This window comes from Jaculus jaculus, chromosome 7, assembly GCF_020740685.1.
Source record: "Jaculus jaculus isolate mJacJac1 chromosome 7, mJacJac1.mat.Y.cur, whole genome shotgun sequence".
NCBI classification, from domain to species: domain Eukaryota; kingdom Metazoa; phylum Chordata; class Mammalia; order Rodentia; family Dipodidae; genus Jaculus; species Jaculus jaculus.
In genome coordinates, this window is record NC_059108.1 from 72,123,658 (window position 1) to 72,132,336 (window position 8,679).

Genomic DNA, 8,679 nt, shown 5'->3' on the forward strand with positions numbered 1-8,679 from the left:
ACCAAAAGTAATTGGGGAGATGAGAAAGAGTGCTGCTTTTTTGATGAACCTGGAACCAGCACAAAGGTGAAGGAGATAGACACAGAGAACACCAAACTCTTACCAAACCAGATATGCAGAGACACAGAGGCTCCCAAGACCTCACCACTGAAGTAGACCTAAAAGGAACCCATCATGGCTCAGGGAAATTTGTGGGGGTGGGGGTGGCAAAAGACTGTTATAGCCACACATTGGGACATTATACACAGAGATATGGCCTCTTAACCATAACTGATGGTTAACCCCACAATGCACGACCCACATTCCCCAACAAGGAGAGTCCCTGTGTGTGTGTGGGGGGGGGGGAGGACAGGGATGAGGCTAATGATGGTACCAGCATGGTTGTATTCACACTGTGTACATAACTAATAATATTTTAAAAAGAATGGCAAATCTGACCATCCATCACATTTAACACATACTCTGCCCTGGTATGGAAAGTACAATTAGCACTTCCAATTCAAGTCTATACTCCAGGCTTTGTGGTTTGTTCTGACCTGGGGTAAGTAGGTCCTACTACCTTTTGGTATGGATTTTGTCTCAGCTATGCTGTGTGCCTGCTTGGGTCCTCTTCCCTATGCTCTGTGGACTCAGGTAGGCTGGCTGGGTTGGTGGGTTGCTGCACTGATCACCTGTGCTGGGAGCTATGTAGGTGAATTCCTTTTCCCAGGTCTCTGGTGGTTGCTGATACTTGCACTGGCAGTTGGGGGAGAGCAGGCTGATGAGGGTGTCTGAAAACATACCATTGGTTCACATGATCCTCTTCTTCAAGAGCTGCTCAGCTAGTCCCTGCTATCTTCCTCTTCAAGTGTTTTGAGTTTGAGAGGAGGCTGGTGTGAGTGGACGATCCCTAGATCCCTGGCATTTCTTGCTGCTCAGGCAGAGCCCGTATAGGGAGTTCTCAATGGAAGAAATACAAATGGCTGGTATGTCTTTAAGAAAATGTTCAATATCCTTAACCATCAAGGATATACAAATTAAAACCACTATAAGATTCTACATTACTCCAGTGATGATGGCAATCATTAAAAAAAGTCAACTGACCTCTTCCTGTTAGTGGCTTGAGGTGACCTGTGAAAATGGTTGGTTACTCTCTAGACCCAGAAAACCCTACAAAATCATGCAAGTCAAGGGGTTCAAATCTTCGTGTTCACTTTAAGAACACCTGTGAAGCTGCTCAAGCCATCAAGGGTATGCATATCTGAAAAACCACTAAGTATTTGAAAGACGTCACTTTAAAGAAGCAGTGTGTACCATTCCAGGGATACAATGGAGTTGGTAGGTGTGCCCAGGCTAAACCGTGGGGCTGGACACAGGGTCGGTGGCCCAAAAAGAGTGCTGAATTTCTGCTGCACATGCTTAAAAATGCAGAGAGTAATGCTGAACTTAAGGGTTTAAATGTGGATTCTCTGGTCATTGAACATATCCAGGTGAACAAAGCACCCAAGATGCGCTGTCGTACTTACAGAGCTCATGGTCGGATTAACCCTTACATGAGCTCTCCTTGCCACATTGAGATGATCCTCACGGAATAAAAACAGATTGTTCCAAAAATAGAAGAGGAGGTTGCACAGAAGAAAAAGATATCCCAGAAAAAACTGAAGAAACAAAAACTTATGGCACGGGAATAAATTCAGCATGGAAATAAATGGAAATAAAAGGAAAAAAATAATCAACTGACAATAAATATTGGTGAGTTTGTGGGGAAAGAGGAACCCTCATTCATTGCTGAGAGGAGTATACACTTGTATAACCACCATATTAATCATATAGATACTCCTGAAAAAGATGGAAATAGAGCTACCAGCCTATCCAGCCATTCCTCTACTGGGCATCTACCCTAAAGTCTCCACTGTTCACTGCATAGATATCTGCTCAAGCATGCTTAGAGCTGCTCAATTTACAATAGCTAAAAATTGCAATCAACACAGTTGTCCATCATATGACAAATGGGTGATGAAGATGTGTTACATATACACAATGAAATTCTACTTAGCAGTAAGGAAAAATGACACAATGAAATTTGTAGCAAAACAGATAGACTTGGAACAAATCATACTAAGTGAACTCACCTAAGCACATAAAGAAATGCTGCATGTACTCTCTCATCTGTGTCTTCTAAACTGGAACAGCTTGAATTGCAGACATCCTGATAGACAACTTGAGAGACAGACAAGAGGCACAGAAGGACTTGGAGGGCTGGGAACAGGAGGGAGTTTCTAAAATCCTTATTAATTTTAAAATTATCAATTTCATACTTTTACATGTCTTAGTTTCAATTAAAATATGATTCTCTTTTAGAAATTTAGAAATTTTTTAAAAATTACTCATTTATTTGAGAGAAGCCAGGGGGTAGGGAGGAAATGAGAAGGCATACCAGGGGCCCTAGCTACTGCAAGTGAACTCCAGATGCATGCATCATCTTGTGCATTTGGCTTTATGTGAGTACTTGGGAATTGAACCTGGTTCCTTTGGCTTTGCTGGCAAGCACCTTTATTGCTAATCTATTTCTCCAGCCCTCATTTAAGAAAAAAAAGAATACTTTATTGCCTAGGACCTTCTAGTTTAGCCCCAAAATAAATTAGGATCAAATATTTCTCATTCAGGGAGGCATAAAGACATAAAGTTCAGTTATGTTCAGTTAGATTTTCATATTTTCCAAATACTTGCAGTTGAATTAACACAGCTATCAAGCATAAGTCCAGCTGGAGTGCCAAATGCCAGTTTTCCTTACAAAATTTCCCTTCTTTGAATTAGATACTGGAGAAGTGGTAGGAGAAAAAGTCTGATTGCTAACAAATTAACAAAACAAATGCTCAGAAACAAAAATGACTTTAAAAGTCTGAAAGCAAACATATAAAGTACCAAAACTTTCTTAGTTAGTTTTTTTTTTGTTGTTTGTTTGTTTTTTTTTTTTTTAGTTTTAGTTTTCAAGGAGAGAACGTGCATGCCAGGGAACTTCAGATGCATGTACCACCTTGTGCCATATGGCTCTACATGGGTACTGGGGAATTGAACCTGGGTCATTAAGGTTTGCAGGCAAGTGCCTTAACTGCTAACTCAGCTCCAACATGCTTTCAAAAATTTGATATCTTAAATCAAAAAAGATATCCAAGTATGTAAGATCCTAACCACCAAACCAATAAGCCATTGGCCAAACCAAGGGAGGTCTGAGAGCCAGAAAGAACTTACCAACAACCATCTGAGGAGGAAACACTGCACTGCTGGACACAGGGAGGTCCACACTAGTACTTGGTGCCAATCTGATTTATTCCTCTGATGATAGTGGGTTTCCTTGGGGCCCCATATAGAGTGCCATTGTAATGGGAAACTGAGTCACACAGAGATAGCACCAGAAATAGAGTGGAGAGTCAGATAACTTATTCATGTTGACATGGATTCAGGGGAATAACTTCTAAAGCCTAAGTCATAAGCTCTGATGGCTCAGAGATTTTATATGTATGAGAGATTTTTCAGTATGGCTGTCAGTCTGACAGCAACTTGATTCTTTATAATATTGGCAGGTTACAAGTTTCTAAGGTTACATGATTTGGGGTACAAACAGAAAAGTCCTTAGCAACAAGTCAGTGATAAGAAAGTACAAATGTAGAACACAAAGCTGTTTATTCAGGGGTCTTTGTGTCTATGGCTGCAATAGCCTGATAACATACAAGCAGGGTAGAGCTGCACTGATAGGGAGGAGAGTTAGGGTCATGTTGTCTCCCTGGTAGAGGCTTGAACAATAGAAACTGCTTTATTGTATCATCTTGGTCTGGTTTCTTTGTTAAATTTCTTCTACCACACCATAACTGCCAATGCAAGAAACCACAGTTCTCATCTCAAAGAGAATGAGAGTTTATTCTGGAAACAAATATGAGTGACTATGGCCCAAGAATACAGTTTTAGGTTACCCAGGTAACCATGTTCCAAGGCAGTAACAGTTTCACAAAGCTTTTATAGTTACAGGACAAAATAGGCCATAAATCAAGGCACTCTTCAAATACATTGGTGGAAACATCAGGTAAGTGAGTTACAACAAAACAGGGAAATCTCTGTTATCGGCCTCAGATACTTCCTGATGACATCCTAGCTTTTGAGCTGACAGAAGCTATTGGTTTATCAGTGCATTCCAAAAAGTTTCAACTGACGGTGACAAGGATGTTAGGTAAAACACAAAGGTGGGCAATAAATGTTCAATGTTATTATTTTTATGAGGAAGGGCCAGATAGAGGCCAGAGATTGGTAAACAAGTCACATTCTTTTAGGTAAAAGTGAGTAATCTAAAGATAACAAATGGAGGCAGGGACAAGAACTCTGTATAAGTGTTCAGGGAGTCTCTCCAAAGAAGAGACTTTTGAGGTGTGGATTAAATGATACCAACACCATCACAGATACAGATCACCAGGGACACAGACCTCTCTTTCATGGCATGCCTGGGAGGGAATATGTAAGACCATAGTGAGGAATGGCTTCTGTTTTCTAGTGTGTGAAGGACTCATAGGTTCAAAGATTACTGAGCGCATGCATGGTATGCCTGAAGTTAATTTTCAAGGAGTTATGTGAGACTGAAAGATGACAGTCAGCTGAACAGGTAACTCAGGTAGCAGTTGCCAGAGGGTCCTTCCTGCCATGCTCTGCAAAGGAACTTTAACTTTCATATACTCTTTGGAGAAGGGAAGAGAGCAGAGAGGATAATGAACTGTAACAATGACTGACATTAAATTTCTTAGCAGTTTTTAGGAATGGGTATTGCAACATCAGCTTCATTTAGAAATAATTTTTTCAAATTTTAGAATATATAGTGAGTATTTATTATAAAAGTGGTTCTTTAACTTACTTGTTTATTCTAGGTTGCCTCCTTTTCATTAAGCCCAACCTTATAAGAGACATATTTGAAATTCCTCTGGATGAAATATACACAAGTTTGATTGAATTCAAGGAATTATTTCAATTACTACCCCTGTAACTATAGCCACTCCTTTCAATTATACTAATATCTACATGGATCCCTGTTCATGTTAACATCATGACTCACAAACCAATGTGTCTTGAGAGTGAAAAGAATTTCATTCTATTTTCTGAGTCATATCTGAGAAGTGGAGTAAGAGGATATTTCTAAGACTGAGCTCAGTAGAAATGGTAACAGTGATCAGAATTCAAGGTCTCCTATGGTGGTTTGAATCAGATGTTCCCCATAAACACATATGTTCTGAATGTTTTGTCTCCAGCTGTGGCAATTTTGGAGGTGGAGCATTGCTGAAAAAAGGATGTTTTGGGGGCAGGCTTACGGGTGTTACAGCCATCCTCTCCTTGCTAAAGTTCTACTACTGTCTTGCTGCTGCTTTCGACCGCTATGGCAGAGGCGATGTCCAGCCTCTGCTCTACCATCTTTTTCCTGACATCATGAAGCTTCCCCTTGAGACTGCAATAAAAATAAAACATCAGCTGCTTTTGGTCAGGTGCATTGTTCCAGCAACAAAAGGGTAACTATAGCACCCTGTTTGTTGACTGGTTTTCTAAAGAGGTGGCTGTCATACCATCACTGCTATTCTTCTGGACCCACCTTTGACTCAAAACAATTTCTCATTTTGAAGCAATGGACATCAACATCCCTCCTGAGTTCTGAGTCTCAGCAGTGACTTTGGACCCTTGATCACTCCAACTCTCATGCTGTTACTTTTGGAATCTAGCTTACTAGAAAGGCCATGTTTTTAGGAGATGATAATAGACTCTAATCTCCCATTGGATTTTCCGAATGTATTACGGAAAAACATCACCTATCTGATCAATTTCATAATGATATTTAAATTCTACAGTTCTTTGACTCTACAAATCTTATTGCATGGCCTTGGACAAATTAACTTATGCTTCTCTTTCCTTATCTTTAAAGTGGAGGAAATAATAGGATTGATCTTGAAAAGCTATTATGATGAGAGAATACATGTAAGATACTTAGAAATGTGACTGCCTCACAGCAGCTTGTGTTAACAAAGTTTTGCCATACATGGCTTTGGAGAAGCTTATATCAGACAGTCCAGTTGAACAATAGAAGCCATACCCTCCATACCAGAAATTATAGATCTGCATATGAATCATTAGGGGCTTTTACAACCAGTCAAAGATTTGGAACTGTCAAATGTTGGGTAAACTACCCCAATAGCTAACTTTAAAGTATCAAAGTGGGTATGTCATGAACATATCAGAAATCACTACAATTCTTAGTTTCTGGGGCACCAATCAACGACTTCAGTCTGAGTGATAAAGCAGGTAGAATACATCAAAACCTTGCCAGGAGGATGGTCTGAATCCAAGGGTTGCTCCTCTGGATTTGCCACCTTTCCCCTCACTTCCTGTAAGACTAAGGTTGGATTCTTCTCCCACCTGAAAGTCTCAGGTAAGTGCCCCTTAGCGGTAGACTCAGTCTGGAACCACGTAGGGAGGAGCTCAGCTTCCAGTCTCTAGGCCCTCCTCTTACTGCTCTCATCAGTAGGAAGCTTAACTGGCTGGATTTTTTTTAATCTCATTCTTGAGTTAGAGATATATATATATAAGGAGTACCTGAGTAATGGAGTGGATAGTCAGGGAATACCCACGGTTTTGCTGCAATCTGCCTAGATGTTTTATTTACAGGAAGAATCTTCATATTATCTGGGGGCTTATTTCATATTTAAAAACTGATTGTGGGCTTGGGGAGATGGACCAGTAGATAAAGTACTGACCATAAGTACCTGAGTTCAAGCCCAGACTTGCTATAAAATGCAGAAGCTGTGGAAGGCACCTGTAATCTCAGCATGCTGATGATGAGATGAAAGGTGGCATGGAAGTTGGAGATGGAGACTGGAGAATTTTCTGGAAGCTCAAAAACCTGTGATGAGAGCAGAAGAAAACAACAGTGATAATGAGAGAGAGAGAGAGAGAGAGAGAGAGAGAGAGAGAACCCCCTCCCACCAAAACAAACTCTGCCTTAAAGTGAGGTACACCAAAAAGTTGTCCTCTCCACATGTGTGCCATGGCATGCATATACTTGCACACCCACATGAACACACACACACATGAACATGTGCACTCATATACAAATAAAATAAAATAAAACGGTGATTGCCTGTGTTTAGCAGCCTCTCAGTAAAGGACTTCCATGCTCATTACCTTCATAACAACCCTATGAGGAAGAGAGAAACTCCTGAGTCTCAGAGACTCTTTTAGCCAAGTCCTCCCTGCTACTGTCTTCTTTAGTGTGATGGATATATAAAAAAGTAAGAAAGCACCTAGAAAGCCAATTTGTGCCAAAATAATACAAACATAAACAATAAATGCTATTTATATAAAATATATTTAATTATATATTTATATATAATATATATCTATATATAATATATATTTATATGTAAATATAAATAAATATGTATTGAATATATTTAAAATATTTTCAATATACAGTATAAGGTATAAGGGTATTTTGTAAGTTATAAACAGACTGTTCAGTATATTCAATTCAGACAACCTTCTAGATCCAGAAAGGTAAGCCTTATGATTATGGATTTAGAACCCAAATTCTAGTTGGTGGACTTCAAGAACCACTGGTGATTTTAACTCCTGAGATTTTTAATTTTGAGACAGGGGAGAGTGGCTGGGCGCTAAAACCAGGTCTAGTGAACTACATCTGTTGTCATTGTTATAATTTTGAGACCAGGACCCACTGAGTTTTGCTTAGGCTAGGCTTGAACTTGCAATTCTCCTGCCTCAGCCTTCCAGGCTCCTGGGACTGCAAGCAGTCCAAGTGCTAATTTCCTTGGCTATTCTTTGCTTCTTTCTGTGGATATAGTATGTGTGGCATGTTGTGTGAATGTGTGGGTATATGGGCAGAGACCCAAGGAAAACATTTATGTCCACTCCAAGCTCATGTACTTGTTTCTTTGAGATGGAATCTGTTCTCTGAACCTGGAACTGATGTTTGCAGAAGCCCCAGTAATTCTTCCATTTCTGCTGCCCATGGAACTGGGGTTACATAAATAGCCATGCCCAGCTATTTATGTGGCTGCTGGGGAAGTTAACTCAGATGGTCTCAAGTCCTCTCAGGCTCTCATGCTTCAGTGGTAAGTGCTTTTGATACAGATTAGGAGCAAGGCGGTTTCTCCTGGTAAGTAGTTAGCTAAGGATTGGCCCACAGAAACATGGATGCCATTTTATCTGCCTTGGCAAGACTAGACCTTGAATCTAATTCAGTTTTATCCAAGATGGCTGCAAGTGACAACGCTAACATCACCTTCCTGCTTCTTTTTCAACTTTTTTAGGTTTTGCACCTGTGGACAGGTCCTTCCTTGAATCAGTCTCTTGAGCCCACCAACCAATCAGGTCCCTCCTTACCCATCTGAGTCTGATGATGATGTTCATTTTAATTGGAGGCCTGATTCATATAATTGGACCTGAACCACATGGATAATATCTCTTGTCCTTTCAAGTCTCTTCTCTCTTTCTGTGTGTGAGGGGGGATGTCTCATCTTCCCTCCCCTTGCCTATCCTTGCAAGAGGGAGAATTTCTTTACCTTGGGCACTTTCCTGTTTTGCTTTCCCTCTTAATCCTCCCTAAAATAAATCTGATCGTTCATCATTTACCCTCCTCTGAGTCTGTGTTCTAATTCT

At 40.3% G+C, this 8,679-nt stretch overlaps 1 pseudogene; it reads left to right on the forward strand.

The window, feature by feature from the left end:
- The first annotated feature begins 1,118 nt into the window (after positions 1 to 1,118).
- LOC101597705 lies at positions 1,119 to 1,670 on the forward strand (annotated as a pseudogene).
- The last annotated feature ends 7,009 nt before the right edge of the window (positions 1,671 to 8,679 follow it).